General features: G+C 42.2%; 1 protein-coding gene across 6 annotated transcripts in view; it reads right to left on the bottom strand.

Moving 5' to 3' along the window:
* DYRK1A (dual specificity tyrosine phosphorylation regulated kinase 1A) overlaps positions 1 to 20,781 on the bottom strand; it is a 150,325-nt gene extending 129,544 nt beyond the window's left edge. For 2 of the 6 annotated variants that reach the window (XM_081300656.1, XM_081300660.1), the window contains exon 1: positions 8,397 to 8,537. The gene's annotated coding sequence lies outside the window, so the exon portion shown is untranslated. Of the gene's footprint in view, positions 1 to 8,396; positions 8,538 to 9,836; positions 10,181 to 19,797; positions 20,431 to 20,465 lie in introns of those variants that run through there. The other 4 variants (XM_081300658.1, XM_081300659.1, XM_081300657.1 and 1 more) reach the window with 4 other exon arrangements.
* Between the last annotated feature and the right edge of the window lie 353 nt (positions 20,782 to 21,134).

Raw genomic sequence — 21,134 nt, 5'->3', positions numbered from 1 at the left:
CTCTCTCTCTCAAATCTACGTGCTTAAAAACAAAGTGGCCTCAAGCCAGTTTTGGAACTCAAAAAAAAAAAAAAAAATATATATATATATATATAAAGTATATTATACATATAATTACACATGCATATGCACAGAACATTTCTAGTAGGAAAACCTGTTAACAGTCATTACCTATGGAGAATGAAAGGAGGATAATCTGATATCATTCCATAGAGATTCTTTTAAAAAATAAAAATAAAAGCTGTGAGTATATATTACTTACTGATCTTTAAAAACTATTGTTTTGGGGGCTGGGATTGTGGCCCAGCAGTACAGCGCTTGCCTAGCACGGGCAGAACCCGGGTTCGATCCTCAGCACCACATAAAAATAAAGGCATTGTGTTGTGTCCATCTACACCTAAAAAATAAATATAAAAAAAAACTATTTTGTAGGTGATCAGAACTGTACCTTGATATTTTATGTTTAATATGTTGTAAGACTGATCAAATAGAAGTCCTAAATAAGCAAGAAGATGCTGAAAAATGGGGCACTCACATTTGTACAATATTAATCAAAGCCCGGTGGGTTCTTGAAAGAATTGTCTTTAGTGCCTTCACTAACTCAGTGATAGGAAACATGGTAAGGTAGGCTAATGTTACCAGTTTGGGCCACCAGAAAAGCCTCAGGTGAACATTCTCATGACTATTCCAAAAGTTGAACATTCTTATTCATACCCTTCATTCTTCAGGAAAGGACACATGTGCCTCACTCTTCTCTCCCACTCTCCCAAAAGTTCTTAGTGCAGGTACTAATCCCTGATTTTTACTGATAAAAATGTTAACCTATAAGAGGTAAAGAATATTCCTCTGGAAATATTTCCACTTTAGGGAATTCAGCTCTTACTTTAATTTAATGGAATGATTTTCCAACAATGAAAACTGCAAGCAACCAGATAAAAAGGAAAGTAATAATTTGGGGACAAGACTTGCCTTTGTTCCTTCTAATCATGCCAAGTACCTACCTATCCATCTACCTTGTAATGCTGCCCACTATAGTGCTAACACTAACAATACCTTATTTAAAACCTTCAATTTCTTACCTTTAAATATTCATTTGACTGACTCAGGCTATTTTTCTATAGGACTAAAAGAACAATTAAGTGAGCCAACCATTCACTAGGAATTACATCATAAAAAGCAACAGATTTTAGAAAAACAGCTACCCTTATAAAGACCCCAATGCACTTTATATTCCTTGTACTCTATTCCTTTTGTAGAAAGAAGAAAAAAAAACAGCTAGTCCCAGGCCTACTTATTCTAATACATTGGTTAGTCAATTAGCTTGTTTACATCCATTTCATCCTATAATATGAAAGAAATGAAGTGCATCAATGTTTCTCAAAATGTTCCTCTGCGTCAGGATTACCTGGGATCCTTATGAAGAAAGCAGATTCCAAAGCACTATCCCAAACCTATAGGGAAAAAAAGCATCTGAGCTTGGGAATTCCACAACTTTAACAAGTTCTCCAGAAAATAATTTTGAGAATCATTCACTTTCCCAAGTGCCTATTAGATCTAATAACATACTTCAAAGGTATCCTAAACCTTCTTTTTTCAAACTCATGGAAATTAGAGGAAGATTCTAGATAATCAATGTATTTTTAAACATCACTGCTATCATTCTTACAATACACAGTAACTCCAACATTTACTGAAATCTTGACTACATTCAGGTGTTAGTCTAGCATTACCTGATACCAGAAATACATATACACTATGGTCCAGGAGACTACTAAGACTAACTCCAAAAACTCAGATTCTAAATAATACTTCCATGACATAATCCCAGCTATAAAGAATCATGTTCTAGGGCTGGGGATGTGGCTCAAGCAGTAGCACACTCGCCTGGCATGCATGCGGCCTGGGTTCGATCCTCAGCACCACATACCAACAAAGACGTTGTGTCCGCCGAGAACTAAAAAAATAAATAAATATTAAAAATTCTCTCTCTCCCCTCTCTCTTTAAAAAAAAAAAAAAAGAATCATGTTCTAGCTGGGTGCAATGGTGCACACCTGTAATCCCAGCGGTTAGGGAGGCTGAAACAGTAGGATTTTTAATTCAAAGCCAGCCTCAGCAAAGATGAGTCACTAAGAAACTCAGTGAGACCCTGTCTCTAAATAAAATACAAAACAGGGCTGGGGATGTGGCTCAGTGGTTGAGTGCCCCCGAGTTCAATCCCAGTACTGGGGAAAAAAAAAAATCATGTTCTCTCAGGAAATAAAGTGTAAGATGATATGCTATTCAGCCCCAAATCCCTTTATTCAAAAAGTATAGACATATCTTTCTATTCTGTCTATAGAGATATATATTGCATAACTGGTGATCTACCTGAACTTGCTTACTACAGTTCAAAAGATTAATAACCAAATTCAGAAAATAAAATTTACTAGTTAATGCAATAAAATTTACTTATTTCTCAAAGTTACTTCCATAACATTTGGAAGTATGACAAGCAATGTTTAATTTCCCATCATCCTGCCCTTCTTCAGTAAAAAAGATTTTCTACTGCCAATTACCCTACCAAAGACCACATATTCCAGCTTCCTTTGCAGCTAAATATGGACACATGACTAAATATGGCCACATCATACCCAACAGGATGTAAACAAAAGTCACATATGTAACTTCCAGGTTTGTCTTTAAAGGGAAGAGATAGGCCTTCTCCATAACCTATTCTTGGACTGTGGATTGGTAAGCGTTTCCCTGTACTATAAACAAAAGGCTAACTCCTTAAACACGGAAAACAAGATGGAACCATGGTTCCCCATATCATGGAGCCATAAAATACCAATGTACCTTACAGGCCTACTAATACTGTTGGGTTTTTTGTTTTCTCTTTGGTACTAGAGATTGAACCCAGGGGTACCTAACCACAGAACCATATCCCAGTCCTTTTTACTTTTTTTAATTTTGAGACAGGGTCTGCTAAGTTGCTGAGGGTGGCCATGAACTTGAAAGCTTCCACCTTAGCCTCCCTGGTCACTGGGATTACAGTTGAGCACCACTGGGCATATTACTCACACTGTTGTTTTATAAGAGAAAAGTAAACTTCTTGTTTGAGTCGCCGTTATTTATTCAAACACAGTCCTAAATCTGCATTCTAACTTATGCATATACAAAGTTTAATTTATAAAAAATAGTAATCCCTAACAACTCAGTTATCCTCTTATTATAAATTCTTACTTTAAATCAAAATAAAGCTTCCTATTGGATAATCCCATTACCAAGATTATTGCTACTAAACCATCTTCTATTTATACAGCATTTTACACTTAAAATAAAAATAACACTCATTGAACTATCTCATTTCACATCCTGAAAATACTGAGTAGGGCAGATGAGGCATAGAGAAGTTGTTTTGCCCATGAACAGCTAAGGAGTGGTACTGAGGCAGGATTTGGTACACAGGTTCCTCTTTCCATGAACATATACATTTATCTGCACCTGTTATGTGACAGGCACTGGAGTTACAGCTGTGACAAGAAACACTGCTATCCCAATGGACCTTATAATCTAATGGAGAGGGAGAGACAAACATTAAATTAATAATTTTATATTTGAGCATAATTGATTGATTATATAGTGATCTGCAATAACAGATGTGAAAGAAAAGTAGAAGGTCCTGCTTAGAACATTAATGAATGGCCAAGGAACCTTACCTGGACTGGGGCTTGGGGAAGGCTTCTCTGAAGTAGTATTTATGCTGAAATCATAAGGATGAGTATGAATAAAAAGTGGAGGAGAGGGAAAAGGGGAGAAAGACATGTTCACAAGAACCCTATGGTAACTACCATCAACCTCTCTTCACAGATGAGGAAATATGCTTAGTGAAATCACTGTGCCTAAAGTCACACTGTCAGAGAGTAGCAGACCTGTAGAGACTCCAGATCTGACTAGCTGGAAATCTCTGCTCACCTCGCAGACAGGCGTCTCTCCATAGTGTCCTGCTTCCTCAATTGCTACCTATATCTAAAGATCAAGAAGATTTGGGATAGCTGTCACAGTTTGAGCATCTTTTTGTCCAAACACATGTGGCAAGACGCAAACTATAAACATCCATGAAGTTTTTAGTAATCAAATCAACTCTTTTCAATAAAAATTTTATGACCACACAAAAAAGGGGGTTTACCTAATTAACAGGGATGCTATTGAGTTGATATTGAAAATCAGTTTTGTTCCATGTCAAACCAGTTCACTAGGACTCCTCCCTGCCCCCAGCCAAAAAAAAAAAGTCAACTTAAGCAATACAATTATGGGGAGAAAAAATTCAAAATGATTCATCAGCAAGATTTTAAACTGTTATTCACTGTACGTTAGATATAAGCATATGTTCCTCAAGCATACAAACAAAAAAGTATGTATAAATCTTGTCAAAACTTACAGTAATATAAATTTTCAAAATCACTTTCTAAAAAGAAGAAACATAACTCTGGTGAAAGAACCAACAGCAAAAAACCAAAATGGTTCTATATTAGCAAAAAGTATGTCTACAAGAAACCACATAATTTTAGATGTTTCACGGAAGATATTATCTCTAATACAGAATTTTAACTTGTTAAAGAACTCTGGAATAAGGGTTTCAAAACAAAAGAACAACTTTTTAAAAATATTTAGCTGATTTATATAACAGAATATTTCCAAGTCACTGTTTTCTTATTTCAAAAAGAAAATGGAACCAAAGTTACCTGTATCCACTATATTAAACAAAACTAGACTTTAATACTTAATATGAACCTTATATTCATTATTTTAGTCATATAAGTGTGTGTTTCAGTTTCACACACCCAATGGTAAACTTTAAACTCCAGCTTAACATTAGAGAGTTGACATGAGGCAAGATTTCGAAACATTTCTTCAGTTAGGAGCAATAGAGGTGAGATTTTAGGCAACTTAAAAGAATTTGATGATTTCTTCCCAAGCAATCAAACACAAAATTTAAGCCCCCCCAAGTTTTTAATCTAAAATTCTCTAGCCTCAAAAAAGTGCCTGATGGTCAAGATAACCCACAGTCAGAAGTCCTTCTAAAGACCTAACCATTCCATATACATAAAATGCTATCATACCAGTTGCACAATTAACTTTGACAGGGCAAAATGTGTGGTGTCAAGTTTCATGTCTGATAGTTTCAAGTAATATCTTTACTTTTAATTGAAAACAGACAATAGTAAAACCACCAAAACACTCCTCAACAGAAAGTAAAAACAGTCTTAGCTCACAGTTTAAATTACTGTTCAAGAATACCACAAAATTATAAAACTAATAAAATCTGGGAAATCAAGAACTTGATAAAGACTTTCTGGAAGTTCTTGGTTTTTGCTGGGTTTGGACAGTTAAGTTTATTCTTGGGGTAGGAGAAAAGAAAAATTGCTTGGGTTGGGGGGGGTGTGTGTAGGTGCTGGGGGCGCAGCACACATATAATATGAAAACTCTCTTGGCAGTAAGAGGAAAACTATAGCCAAAGCAAAGTCAAACTGACACACACCTGATCACAAATACCAAAAATTTCACAAATTAATCTTCATCTTCTTATAGTTTTGTTTTTAATGTCATGCACAAGATCATTCCTTCTGTCTCATGATTAGTTACTGCTATCCAAATTTCCTTCCAATAACTAGATATCTTTCAACCATAAACATGCACATAAAAACAACTCTGGGCAGCCTAATTTCCAAGTTTTTTAAGTAATATTCAATATTAAATGCAAATTAACATTTAGTCTGTAGAGTTATAAAACATATGCCAAGTTAATGGTATATTATATCTGTAACAAGCTATCTTGAATTTTGCTTTTGTAGACAAGTATTCACACCACTTTTATAAAAACCTAAGGTCTCTAAATACGTTGTTTCGCTTACCACTCTCCACCCCTATTTCGCTAAGTCATAAATACAATATCTCTCCATAAACAGAACTAAGTAACAGACCTCACACAATACTGCAAAGTGAAAAAAAATTCTCTAATCTAGGGCCATTTTTATTATCCACATTCCCAAGTAAGACACTATACCAATATGGAATATCTTCATCTGCTTGAATGTCAGCACCTCTACAAACTGGACTAAACTTTTTAATTCCTAACACACAGTAATTGTCTATATTAATTTTCTAATAGGTCCCACCAAGATGTCTTTAAAATGCTTACTAAATAATCTCATAACTAGGGCTAGAGATGCACTCAGTGGTGGGTTCAATCCCCAACACAGCAAAAACAAAACTACAATAATCTTATACCTAAACTTCAAATTCCAAAAAATAAAAAACACCTCCCTAGATCCTTCAGTTCATTCTTGACCCTACCAAAAATTATCATTCCTTTTAAGTATATTCCTTCAAATCTGAAATCCCTCTTAAATACCCACACAGCATAAAAGGAGTAAGCCTTCACCTTAACCAGGCGTAATGATCCTTCCTCCTAGAATAATTTCTTACCTCTCTGAGGTAAGTATGTGCTCTTTATAGCCAGTTTTAGGAGAACTTGGTATAGACACTAACAGTTGTCCCTAACCTTCTGATAAGGTTTGAAGTCTAAACAAATTGGGACATATGCCTATGCCAAACAAATCCTCTAAAAGTGGGGTCCTTGAAGTGTACATGAAAAATCTTAACTGTAAGTAAACTTTTTCTTAACCAATGCTTGTTTGAAACTTAGCATGAAATTTTAGTTGTAGTCTCATATTTAATCTGAAAATTATTTCTTAAAGAATAAATGAGTCCAACTGCTATGTATAACCCTAAAGCTCAAATAAGAGAATAAGATAAGAGAAATTTAAGAAAACAAAAGCTAAAAACTGAATTATTAAAACACCCCAAAATCAAAATACTACATATTTTCATTCCTAACATTCTCAAGTAAGATATAAAGGACCACAGGAGGAAATTAAGTATTTGAACACTAAAAACAATTTCACATGAAATTTTCTTATGATACTCAAAGGATGACTAGAATTATAATTAAGTGTGAAGAATAAAATGCACCAGGTAATATTTTTTGAGTCTTTCCTCTCAAAAACTGACAACATAGGTGTTTGGTTTTTTTTTTTTTCCCCCTCCCCGGGGCTGGGGGCGCCTGACAAGTTTCAGTAAGAGAACTCACTACAACCTTTCCATTTCTGCCAACCAAAGTTAACTTCATACTAAAAACTATACGTGGAAACAATCTCTAGATTAGAACCCTGAGTCATCACACACAAATCGCTCCAAAATTTGCAGGTTATTTATAATGAGTTATAACCTATTATCAGGAGCCCAGGATGCCTACAGACTCCTTGCTCTCACGAGTCCCAGCTATATGACCTTGGATGAGTCACTGCCCGTCTCTAAGCTCAGTCTCCTCATCTGTAAAATGGGTAACAGTTCCAACTGGTAGGTTAAGCGGATTATGATGTGTGTCTGAAAAGAGTGCCTACCACTAATCTTTAAAGTTGAGTGTGAAAACAATGTTATAAGGTATTTTCGGACAATTTGGACAGAAAACAAGAACCATTGGTGCGCACCTATCTTACAGGATTCGTGTTATCTAGGATTGGGCGAAAGGGCACACACAAGTAGTTTAAGTCACTGACTCACTAATTTTGCCATTTTAACTATTTCAGGCTAGGGAGGGGCCTTGGCCAAGTGCTGAGATGTGCAGCAGCTCTGGTGGCTCCGAAGCCGGAGTGGGATCGTGCCTATAAATAGACTCGTGAAGTTTGTTGCAATGCACAGGTATCAATCCTAATTCTCCCCTCGCGGCCTCCAGCTCCCCCGGCCTCTAAGCAGGTCAGCGCTGCACCTCCGGGGGCCGGGAAGGCTCGCACCGCCGGCCCAACTTCCGAGCACGCCGCGTCCCCTCGCTCCGGCGCGGACCCCGAGGGCCGCCGAGCAGCCGACCTTCGCGGGCGCCCAGCCCGGCCCTGCGTCCTCGCCTGCCGGCAGCCAGCCCCATCTTTCTTAACCCGTGCATTGTCCTTGCGAAGAACCCCGGCGGTTCCCACACTGGTGGGGACCGAGAGGAGGGACGAGGGAGGAGCTGGGGGAAGAGGATGAGGAGGAAGAGGAGGAGGAGGAAGACAACCTCCTCCCTCCGCCCGGGCGACCAGTGAAGGTCTGGCGCTTTCTCCGGCCCCCAGGCCCCGGCTCCCGGGAGGCCGCGGCCCCCGCTCCCGCCCTCCGCAACTTTCCCTGCGCTCGCACCCGCCTCTCCTCCGGGACCCGGCCTGCGGGCTCCCTCCCCCGGCGGCCGGCCCCGGGCCGGCGGCGCCTCCTCCTAAAATGGCAGGTCCCTCCCTCCGCCCGGCCGGGCTCGGCGCGGGCCCGGCTGCAGGCCGCCGGGGGCCGACGCCGGCCGGGCGGGGTCGCGGCTGGGCCGGACACTCACCGGGATGATGGCGGGGCGCTCGCGCCGCTCCCTCCGGTGAGTCTCAGCCTCGGGCTCCCGCGCCTCGCTCCGCCGCGGCCTCCGCAGCCAGCGCCGCCCCGGCCGCTCTCTCCGCCCCCGGCGTTCCCGGCTTCTGGCCGCGCCGCAGCCCGCTCCGCGTCTCTCCGGCTCGCGGCTCCAGCGGCGCCCGGGGCCGGGGAGGCGACAGCCCCTCCCCGGCAAATACCGCAGTCCCCGGGCCCCGAGTCCCGGCGGCGGGGCCGCGCGGCCCGGCCCAGCGCTGAGGGCGGCGGCGACGGGGCCGGGCGCCGAGTGGCGGCCGCTCCTGGCGGCTTCTTCCCGAGGAGGATTTTGTAAATCTCACAAAATGGCGCGCGCTCCAAACCTGCGCAGCGAGAAGCGCCGGGGCCCGAGCGGCGGCGGCGGCGGCGGCGGCGGCAGCGGCTCCTCCGCCAGGAGAGCCCGAACCGCCCGCCCCCGAGTCCCCGCACAGACAGACAGACACTCGCGCACACACACACACACACACGCGCACACTCGCCCTCGCACACGCTCACTCACACACACTCGCACACTCACACCGGTCCCGCCCGCTCGCCGGCGGCGGCAGCGGCACCAACAGCAGCAGCAGGAACAGCAGCAGCAGAAGCGGCGGCGGCGGCGGCGCCCGCACCCCCCGCTCGGGGTGTCCGCTCCCTCAGCCCGACCTGGGCCGCGATCGGCAGCAACGACGGCAGCAGTCTCCCCGGATCCCCCCGCCGCGGTTGCCGCCGCCACCCCCGCCTCACTCCAATGGGGCTTTTTATTATTATTCGGGCGGGAAGCGAAAGGGTTTAAAAAAAAACCAACCAACAAAATGGCGACCGACCGACCCGGTCGCTATAGCAACTGTCAATCAAAACGCAAAACCCCGGCTGACGTGCTGACGTCCTCCTCCCGCCCCCCGGCCCCAAGCCGGCGGGCGGGGCCTGTTGCTCGGGTAACGGCAGATTCCGTTCCCTCCTTTCCTTCTCCCCTCTGTCCCCAGCCAACCACCCAACCCCCTCAGGTCACGTGAAGGATAAATTCGGAGCTCGGGCCCGCTACGAGTGTCAGAGGAGGGCGCGTGATTCGCTCGGGGGAGGGCAGAGGAGGGGGACGGACGGCCGAGGGAGGGAAGGGGACGGGGGGTGAGGCGGCGGCTAGTCTGCGCGCGAGCGCCCGCCGCCTCCCGGCCGCCCCGCCCCACGTCCGCCGCGCCCGCGCCGACTGCGGCCCGGGGAGCGCGCGCGGCCTCCCGCGCCGCCACCCCCGAGCCCCGCGCTTCCGCGTCGCGCGCCCGCAGCCCCGCCCGCGCCGGGGGGAGGGGCGCGCGGCTGCCGGGCGGGGGAGGGGCCGGGGCTGCGGCCGCGGGCGAAGACCCGGGAAGCCCACCCCACGCTCGGGGTCGGGGGTTCTCACCGCTTTCCGGTGCGGCGCTCGCCTTTCTCCTGGGGGGCGCGCGGCCGCGGTCGTCCGCGCGTTTAAACTGTTCTTGGAAGGGCTCGCGTGCCCCCCTCGCCGGAAAATGCCCACGGAGGCCGCGGTGGGGGCGGGGAGGAGGCCGCCTCCGCGTTTCAGACATCTCAGGAATTCCGGACGCTGCGCCCGGATCTGGGATGCCCCTGCGGCCGCCACCGTGCTCAGATCATGCCAGCACCCGGCCCCGGCCTTCCGAAATTACGGACGGAGCCATCATAAAAACTTTTTTAAGCTGTGCACGCTCTCCCGTGCTTTTCCATCTCCTGCGAGCCCCTCCCCACCTTTCTGGGCGCAGCCAGCCTTCTCCATCGGAATGCCCCTTAAATTAATCCTCTGTGCTATTACCGTATCCTTGTCCAGCACACTGCCTTGTTTCTGTCTTTCCTAACCCTCAGTGTCCAGATTTTTAATTTGCCCACTTGGCCTTAACAATCGAAACTATTATGGCTTTCTTTTTTTAATCAGTCTGCCCCTTCTGCCTGGCTAAATATTGCTGGGTGTGCTCTCCAGGCATTAAAACCAAAGTTTGCTGTGCTGGCTACTTTGTAATTAGTAGAGAGCCACCAGCTAAAAATTGTATTTTGTACCAACTTAAAATAATGGCTGTTGATGAATAGCTATAAAGGGAGTGTGTATATACTCTTTTACACCGAAAGGCACTAATCTTTGGATTTCCTAGCTTGGTTTGGCCATCTTTTATTTGTGTCCATATCAGTTTTTTTTTTAACCTTCAGACGTTCACAAATACAAATGCAACAGATATAATCTTATAAACTCTTAGGTGTTTAAAAGAACCAAAATATTTGTCTCTGGTGTTGTTCAAGATAGACGCTTGTTTTAAATGACTTTCCACAAAATTTCCTCCCTACATTATTAGAACACTGATACACTAAGGCAACCATTCAAAATAGCGCAGGCCGGGAAAGAAATCAGACTGAACCTGGTTTAGACTCGATTCTTCATGATTTCAAAAAATTGCCATGCCGGACAAAAGTACTTTCAGATTGCTGACATTTTCAAAATTGCCCTGCTAATGTAATTAAAGTCCACATTCAATTTAATTGTTTTGGAGGAAGAGGAAGTGGCCCAGGGTGTCCCCATTCAAAGGAGAGGTTGCTACCTGTTTCTCCCAAGCTCCAACTTCCACCTATACAACCAGCTCCTTCCTCCCTCCTCTGGTTTCCCTCTTTGAGCTCCCTGCCTCGGTGGCCATGGCTTCACTTCTGTACATTAAATGGGAGACAAATTTTTATACCAATAATGAAGGAAACTTGCTTAATCGCAGCCTGGGCAGAATATGACACTCTCAGAAATTATCAGGGTGATGCAAAAGCTTGAGATTATGAAGATTCAGGAGTAGAAGACACTGCTGGTCTTCATATCTACAGAGTTGCACCTCTTTTCCCCCAGCATGGGATCCTCACCCAGAGTTGATCAGGGAACTATCATGTGCTGGTTGGAATGCATTTAAATGGTTTCATATAGGCTTTACCTAAAAGTAACCTGTAAATTGTGGCCAGCCCAACAACAGAATACATATAGGAATTTTGGAACAAATACCAATTTAATGATTAAATCCTTGCTGTCATCAGATTCACCAAGATTTATCTGTTCACAGATGCTAACCTGGAAAAGCAAAAACCCAAATCGTATCCTTCTCCCAGGTCATTCTCCAGTGTCTCTACTCCTCTCAGCAGCATTACATTCCAATATACAGATGAGAAAACAAATCATGAATAGTTAAATGACATTCCCAAGGTCATACCACCAGGAAGTGGTAAAGTCAAAATTTAAGTCCAAGTATAATGCAAAGCCCTTGTTCTTTCCACCATATCACGATGATGATGAGAGATTTTATGGAAGTAAGATCTTTATAGAAGTAATTGAGTTAAAGTGAGGTCTCTATATGGGCCCTAATTCACAGTAACTAGTGTCTTTATAACAAGGAGAAATTTAGGCATAGAGACACATGTACACAGGGAAGATCATGTGAAGACACAGGGACAAAATAGCCATCTACAAACCAAGGAACATCTAAAGCTACTAGATGCCGACAGAGAGGCATGAAACATTCCCGCTTACACCCATGAGAGAATACCAACCTTGCTTACACCTTGATCTTGGACTTATAACTTCCAAAATTTTGAGACAATTTCTACTGTTTAAGCCACACATCATTTTGGTATGTCATTAGGGTACCAAAGAAAACAGATTCACACCAAGACAATGGTTTCATTTGATAGGTCCCCACCCCTCAAAACCACTCTTGGTGATAGACTGTGTTAACCCCTAAAGCTCAGTGGTTGGAATCCCGCTGGGAGTTATAAACCATGTATTCCAAAGACAAACTAATACATGTATCTGTGCCCCTCACACCAGGTAAGAAGGTGAACAATTTACCATTAATCCCTGCATGGTGGTATGGCCAAGAATCAGATGCTACTGCCATTCTTATAGACTTCTGGTTTTTAAAGTAATTTATGTATAAATAGCAGTTTAAAATGAAACAAAATTAATTAAAATGAGAGGATTCTTATAGAAACTGACAGTGATAGTATGCTATGAACACAGACGTTCATTCTCTACACCTGAGGTCTGAACGCGCACACACAAAAGTAACGTATGGTCATTACAGACAATTTTATAATATGGAAAAAAGTAAAGAGGTAAAGCTTACTCATAGAGATTACTCAGGAAAACACCTTATTACAATTCTATATTAGTGTATGTCCTTCCAGGCTTCTCAGGGAGACATGAGTTTACTCACACACAACACAGGTGTGTTTTTTTTTCTTTTTTTTACTTACAGTTATGATATAAACACATTTCCATTTCAGTTGATTGGAATTTAGATAATTTTAACAGCTACTAGTCTTCTATCCATTGAATGAGACAATTCATTTAATCAATTCTCTATTTTCAAATGAAGTTTTCCATTTTTGTTGTTAGGACAAAGTGGTGTAAACATGCTCTGTATATATATATTTGCACACCTGTCCAGTTATTTCCTGTGAATAAAGGCCTGTATCCTTTAAAAGCTTTTAATTTATATTGCCAAAATATTCCTCAGAAATGATTTTGCCAATTTTCATTCCTGAAAGTAGTATGTAAGAATAACTTTTTCCTTCATCTTACTGTACTCTCTTGTTTAATTAGCGTTTCTTTGACCATTCAGTTTCTTTTTAGGAGGTGCTGGGAATTGAGTTCAGAACCTCTTGAATGCTGAGCATATGCTCCACTGCCAAGATACACCTCCAGCCTCATTTAATGTCCTTAAAACGTGTTAATTAGGTATTTGTGTCTGCCTTGTGTATATCTGATGCCCTCTTGGAGATGCAGGCAACAGTATCATATTTTTATTGATTTTTTAAAAATTTTACTGCCAAAAATAAAAAGGAAAAGTGGGGGAGCCATATGCTATTAGATCAGCATACGGACACCAATGTGGTGTATCCATCACCCCAGTCAAACTCGTCTGTGGCAGCTCTATTCCAAGTCAGTCTGGCCCAGACCTCTTCCCTGATCTCAGTCTCCCTACCTCTTTTTTTTTTTTTTTTTTTTGGTTGTAAATGGACACAACATCTTTATTTACTTATTTTTATTGGTGCTGAGGATTGAACCCAGTGCCTCACACATACAAGGCAGGCACCCCAGCCCCAGCCCACCTCCCTACCTCTTAACCATACATCTGAACAAAGCACTCTGCCCACATCTCTCAGCATCTTGAGGTTGCTTATGAAGTCTTTTTATGCCAAGATATGGTCCATTTTTTTTAAATAAGGACAACGTGCATTACTTTCCTATCATGTAAGCATGTTCACTAACATTTCATAAATTATTATTAACATTTCTTTTCCTGTGATAGTAAGATAAAGCCTGAAGAGAAAATATAAAATTGTTAAGGTGTGGGGGCTGGGGATGTGGCTCAAGCGGTAGCGCGCTCGCCTGGCATGCGTGCGGCCCGGGTTCGATCCTCAGCACCACATACCAACAAAGATGTTGTGTCCGCCGAGAACTAAGAAAAAATAAATAAGCATTAAAAATTCTCTCTCTCTCTCTCTCTCTCTGTCCCCCTCTCTCTCACTCTCTCTCTCTCTTTAAAAAAAAAAATTGTTAAGGTGTGTTTCACACCATTTCATAATATCTTGAAACTATATGTTGCAACATTTTGGTAAGCCTTGAAAAGAAGTTCACCTTTACATATATTGATTCATACATATATAATGGTTTCCTGAAAGTTACCAGGTTGAGGGAAATGCCTTAATGAAATTATGAAAAACAAGTACATCAAATTGAAAGTTAGGTAGGACAGTCCTATTAAACATGGGCCTTGAAACCCTAGCCAGAGCAATTACACAAAAGGCAGAAATTAAAGGGATACAAATAGGAAAAGAAGAGCTCAAACTATCCCTATTTGCTGACAACATGATTCTCTACTAAGAAGACTCAACTCTATCAGAAAGCTTCTAGAATTCATAAACAAATTCAGCAAAATATTAGGGTATAAAATAAACACCAGTAAATCAATTGCATTCCTATGACACAGCTGAAAGAGAAATCAGGAAAACTATCCCCTTTACAATAGCCTCAAAAAAAATATTTGGGAATCAATCTAACAAAAGAGGAAAAGACCTCTATATAAAAACTACATAACTCTAATGAAAGAAATTGAGGAAGACTCAGAAAATGGAAAGATCTCCCATGTTCTTGGAAGGCAGAATTAATATTGTCAAAATGTCCATATTACCAAAAGCACTATATAGATTTAATGCATTTCCTATTAAAATTCTAAAGGCATTCTTTGTAGAAAGAGAAAAAGCAATCATGAAATTCATTTGGAAAAATAAGAGGCCTAGAATAGTCAAAGCAATCCTTAGTAAGAAAAGTTATGCAGGAGGAATCACAATACCACACCTTAAATTATATGACAAAGTTATTGTAACAAAAACAGCATGGTATTGGCACAGACATGAAGAGCAATGGAACAGAATAGAAGACAAATACTTTATGTCATACTTAGACAAAGAGCCATTGGAGAAAAGATAGCCTCTTCAACAAATAGTGAAAGGAAAACTGGAGACCCACATGTAATAGAATGCACAAAACTCAGCTCTAAGGGCCTTAGCATGAGATCAGAGACCCTGTAATTACTAGAAGAAAAAGTAGGCTCAATTCTCCATCATGTCAGTGTAGGAACTAACTTCCTGGATAAAACTCCTAAAGTATGAGCAGTAAAATCAAGAATCAATAAATGGGATGGTATCAAACTAAAAATCTTCTTTACTGCCAAGGAAAGAATCAAGAATATGAACAGAACAAATTAAAATTTTAAAAATATGTCAACAGAGAGACTACAGAATGGGAGAAAATCTTTACCACCTGCACCTCAGCTACAGCATTAATCTCCAGGTTATACAAAGAACTCAAAAAACTGAACACCATTGATTGTTTCATTTCCTGAGAAGAAGCTTTTTAGTTTGAGTCCATCCCGTTTATTACTTCTTGATTTTATATCTTACACTTTAAGAGTCTTGTTAAGGAAGTCGGGGTCTAATCTGACATGATGAAGATTTGGGCCTACTTTTTCCTCTATTAGGCACAGGGTCTCTGATCTAATTCCCAGGTCCTTGATCCACTTTGAGTTGAGTCTTGTGCATGGTGAGAGATAGGGGTTTAATTTCATTTTGCTGCATATGGACTCCCAGTTCTCCCAGCAACATTTGTTCAAGAGGCTATCTTCTCTTTAATGTATGTTTTTGGCACCTTTGTCTAGTGTGAGATAACTGTATTTACATGGGTTTGTCTGTGTGTCTCCTATTCTGTACCATTGGTCTACATGTCTATTTTGGTGCCAATACCATGCCATTTTTTTGTTACTATAGCTTTGTAGTATAGTTTAAGTTCTGATATTGTGATGCCTCTTGCTTCACTCTTGTTGGTAAGGATTGCTTTGGCTATTCTGGGTCTCTCCAGGCTATAACAGAACTCACAATAATAATCCACTCAATAAATGAGCTAAGGAGCTGAACAGACACTTCTTAAAAGAAGATATACATTGACTCAACAAATATGTTTTAAAATTTTTAACATCTCTAGTAATTAGAGAAATGCAAGTCAAAACTACTTTAAGATTTTATCTCACCCCAGTCAGAATGGCAGCTATCAAGAATACAGACAACAGTAAGTATTGGCGAGGATGTGGGGGGGGAAGGCACACTCAAACATTGCTGGTGGGACTGCAAATTGGTGCACCAATCTGGAAAGCAGTATGGAGATTCCTTAGAAAACTTGAAATGGAACCACCATTTGACTGAGTTATCCCACTCCTTGGTCTATACCCAAAGGACTTAAAATCAGTATACTACAGTGACATAGCCATGTCAAGGTTTATAGAAGCTCAGTTCACAATGGTCAAGCTATGGAACCAATCTGGGTGCCCTTCAATGAAAGAATGGATAAAGAAAATGTGAGATAGATAGATATATATATTTTTTTGGAAATATTACTCAGCCATAAAGAAGAATGAAGTCATGGCATTTGCTGGTAAATGAATAGAACTGGAGACTTTCATGCTATATGAAAAAAGCCAGTCCCCAAAAAACAAAGGCCAAATATTCTCTCTGATATGCAGTTGCTAACACACTTAAGGAAGGGTGGGGTAGCAAAGAATAGAAGTCCACTGGATTAGACAAAAGGAAATGAAGGGAAGGGATGGGGAAGGGGAATTGGAAGGACAGTAAAGTTAATCAAACCTCACTTTCCTAGCCTTGTATTTGAATATACGACCATGTACAACCTCAAGAACTGGATCCTAATTAGAATAACTTATACTCCATGTATGTATAATGTGCCAAAATGTATTCTACTGTCATGTATGTCTAAAAAGAACAAATAAAATAAAAATTTAAATCAGGCAGAAGGTAGACTTCTACAAAAATCACTTCCTTTGGCTCATTAGCTCAATCGTTCTTGAGAGTGTTTGCTTTTTAATCTGAGAATGTGGTGGACATCGTTTAAAATTCCCACAGTTTATTGGCATGCACGTTACTGCTACTGTCTTTAACTTTTTCCTATTTTTGCTTGGGTTGAATTCAAAATACATTTATGTGGCAATAGCAATGCTCTCACTCTGTTACTTTGTATTTTCCTGCCTCTTTCTAAATTATAAATGCTTTCAAGGGCTAGGATCCTCATCTTTGTCTCACAATAACCACATCTGGCATATTGTAAGTACTGTTTTGTGTTATAAGTGTGTGTGTGTGTGTGTGTGTGTGTATGTGTATGTTTGAGATTTTTGTTGGTTGGTTTGTGTTTTTCATTGTGTGCTGGGGATTGAACCCAGGGCCTCATGTATGCTAAGCATGTACTGCTAAGCTACACTCCTGGCCCTATTTTGTATTTTTAAGTGAAACATGAGCTCCTGCTATTTTTTTGTTTTCTATTTTCCTTCAACGTTTAGAGGTTTTTCACAACCACAAAACTTTACAGGAAACTGTCCAGTGTTTTGTATAGAAGCAGGGATTTTTTTTTTCCTGCACTTAACTCAAATGAAATTTATCTAGTGCCAGAGGAGATTGTTGTAGTCAACAAAGCCAGAAGAAAAAAGTTCCACTGAAGAGGTACAGGTAATTTAGTGATTCCATGTTGCTGGAGAGTTCTGTTTTGATTATGGTTTGTTTCTCAAACCAAAATGTCCCTACACAGTCTGCAGATTGTCCCAACTAATATCCAGTTTTAAAAACTATAGAATTGGTCATTCTCACTGTACGGAGGCCTAGACAGGACCTTGGAGTGGCTCAGTGCGTTAAGTTCTACATCCCAAGAATAGAAGGCAAAAACAATGGCCTTCTATGGGCACACACTGTTAGAGACCTGGGGGCAGGGTCAAATGGCAAAATGTCTATTCACGAAGGACAGCAAACACATCTGTTCATTCCCATGCCTGACTGACTTCCAGACTTTTAAAAGCCAAAACCATTTATTACATTCCCTTCTTAATATATGAGAAAGTTTAAAAGAGTAAGATAGAAGGAGCCACTAATACTATTTCTCAGCTAATGACTGCTTACTTTTAAGGTTAAAAAAATTTTTCAAGTACATGGTTTGAAAATCCAAACGGAACATGGAAGAATAAAAAATAAAAAGTACGAGCCTTCTCCCAGCCTCCCTGACTCCTTCATCTTTTGCCCTGCTCCTCAAGGAGGTAGGGGACTGATTATCTCTAAAACTTTGACAGTTTTGCATGCTGAGACGCTTCAAGGACCTCTCACTGCTTTGGGTGTAACGTTTATACTTGTCTGTCACCCTTGTCCCTTGTCATCTGATGGCTTGGCCTTCCCTCTGAGGATCCCTCCATGTATGCACTGGGAACGCCACTGCTCTCTCCTGTCTGCTGCTCTTCCCCTGGAGAACTCGTTCCGGGTTGAAGCTCTTCTCTCCCTGGGTTTTATTGTGGGTTCCTTTTCCATCTGCCTGCAAACAAGGAAGCTCCTCTAGGCCTCATCTTCCCTCCCTTGGGTTTCTTGCCGTCGGTGCTTAGCCCAGTGCCTGATGTAGAGTAGGCACCAAATAAATGCTTCTTAAGGAATGGACTCACCCTAGACTTGCAGAACAACAAGAGCTGGATGCAGTAGGCAAGCAGCCAAAACCAGAAAATGGTTAAAAACAAGAGGAATTCACTTCACCACAGGTCAGAAGGGGGTGGCCATCTGCTTCCGGCCTCCTTCTCCTTCCTGGCGAAGGCCGGCTTCCTGCAGATAGGGAGGGGACTTCAGGGGGAGAGTTGTCTACCCCGGCAGAGGGTCCAGGCTTAGTGGAGCACTAGGTGAGGTTGTCTTTCTGCTGGGGGGTGGGGGCCACTGGAATAAATTCCCGTGAACAGGTAGACAGGAGGCTCACAGCCCGGTTCTGAGCCAACAGAGCAGGAGACATAGGTAACACAGAGGACCATCTTGGGAGGTGGTCATTCAAGGCTCTCAGACCACAAGGGAAGAAGTCCCTGCTCAGAGCAGAAGGCCCTGGAAACATCACAGAATCTCACATAGGTGTTGGAGCTGGGAGGAGCCCACCCTTACCTGTCAAAAATCCTACTCATGAAATTGCGGCTGGGACAGAACAGAATAGAATGTCCACACAGGAAACCTTCCCTGTGACTGTAGAGTGACATTTTGTTCACGTTGGTCATTGAAGACATTCTATTTTCTTGCAGGGCACAAGCAACATTCCATGAGTCTGGATTTTCTAGAAAGGACTGGTGATTTTGATGATAATAAATAACAGCTGGGTGGGGGATGGTTGTAGGATCAGAGAAGGCAGAGATCCAGCCTAGTCTTAACCACCTAGGTTTAGAAACCTTTGAAACTGTTTCCTTCCAATTTTTTTTCCTTTATGTTCTGAGGACTTAACCCAGGGGTACTCTACTCCTGAGCTAAATCCCCAGCTCTTTTTATTTTTTATTTAGAGACAGTGTCTAGTTAATTTGCCCAGGCTGGCCTAGAACTTACCATCCTCCTGCCTCAGCCTCCCAAATTGATGGGATTACAGGTGTACACCACTGTGCCTGTTCCCTTATTTTTAAAGGGGGCTCCTTTATAATTCTTTGTGAACTATAAATCATTGCATAAACATTGGGTCCTGATATAAATAGTAAGAGGATTAAATTCAAATTTTAACTTTAAAAGCTTTTTCAAGACTCCTTCTTCTTCCATAAGCAAGTAAATAAATAGTCTACCTTCTTCCATGTTTTGGGAACACACAGTCCTTCTATGTATTCGATGCATTGTGATAACCCCAGGGACTTTTTGGCCCATGCCTGAGCCTCCTCACTAGCAGGTAACTCACTACTTCCTGAAGATGCCCAGACCTTCTTCAGTTGCTCATAACTACAGAAAATTCATCTTACCATGAGTCCATCTTCCCACACGTTTTTACCTTCTGATTCTAAATCTTCCCCACTCGAGACTGCACACATCAAATCTTATCCTCTTCCAAACAACAACCTTCAAATGTTTGAAGAAGCTCTGATTTTCATACCGGAATGTTGTCTCGCTCAGGCTGAGCATCTTTCATTTAAACAGTTGTTCACCTAGTATATTCCCTGGGCCTAACCTCCACACGCTGTGTGACTCCTGTCAAGGTCACCTGTAGTGAAACCTTGGAAATAACCTAAATGTCCAGTGATGGAGATTCAATTTAAAAATACAACACGTCAATTTATGGAAATAGAACACATGCTGAAGATTGCTTTCTTTACAACATGAGAAAAACGTTCCGTCTGTTAGGTGACAAAAGGAAGTTATAAAATACTGCACTTTGTATCACTTCAGGTCTATAACAAAGATTTTAAATAATTAAGATAAAAGGGTAGCATTTATCTCTGGGTGGTACAATTACGGGTGATATTTATCTTCTTTGGCCTTTTCCTTTCCAAACTTTCTGTAATCCACCATTGGTAATCGGAAAACATAGAGCCTGTGTCCCTATAGTTCTTCACCTACTGGACTAAAACCTTAAGCTTTAGAATATAAGAACTCTCATGAGTCCCAGAGTGCCTACGACAGATCTCTTTACCTCTTTCCTTCCCAAAGGACTTGAACAGCTCTTAGGGTCTTCTTCTGACGACACCTTCTCCCACTTGCCTCTTCAGACTTGTTTTCTGTTTCATATTACAAAAGATAGAGCTGCACCTCCAGCCTCGTCTGGGCTGTTGATCGGAGCTCCCTGGCAATCCATAGCTCAGACAGCAGGAGTGGACCGCCTCTCTTGAAGGAGGCAAGCTTAGAAGGAACGACAGCTTTGTTGCAATTTGCTAAATTCTTAAGCCATTGAAGTCCAAAGATATATTACCGTAGAATGCTTTCACCACACCCATGACATCCCTGTTAGAGTTTAGCCCATGTTCTGATCTCAGAGAGCCAGAGGGACTGGCACAGTTTGCTCTGGAGAGAGAAAAGTAGGCATGATGTGCCAGCCAGAGGGTTGTTTTTCCAAGAAGGATGTTCCATCAATGGGCAAGGAAACGGAACCAAAGCCAGAGGTCTCTCCTAGCCAATCCAGAGCTCTCCTCCCGTAAGCTGGCTCCGACGGCGTGATGCTGCTCTCGTGGAAGCAGCTGCCACCTCTCCAGACCAGAACCTGTGCAGCCTTTTGCAAATCGAGTTACAGGTTTCCTGCAGCAAAGTGCAGAACTACTCACTCCACGTGCATTTGATAAGTGCTGCACTGTGTTTGATACTGTGA

This window comes from Spermophilus citellus (genome assembly GCF_964194105.1).
Source record: "Spermophilus citellus genome assembly, chromosome: 7".
NCBI lineage: Eukaryota > Metazoa > Chordata > Mammalia > Rodentia > Sciuridae > Spermophilus > Spermophilus citellus.
The sequence above is the reverse complement of the archived record's forward strand: the minus strand, read 5'-3'. Positions and strand labels throughout refer to the sequence as shown.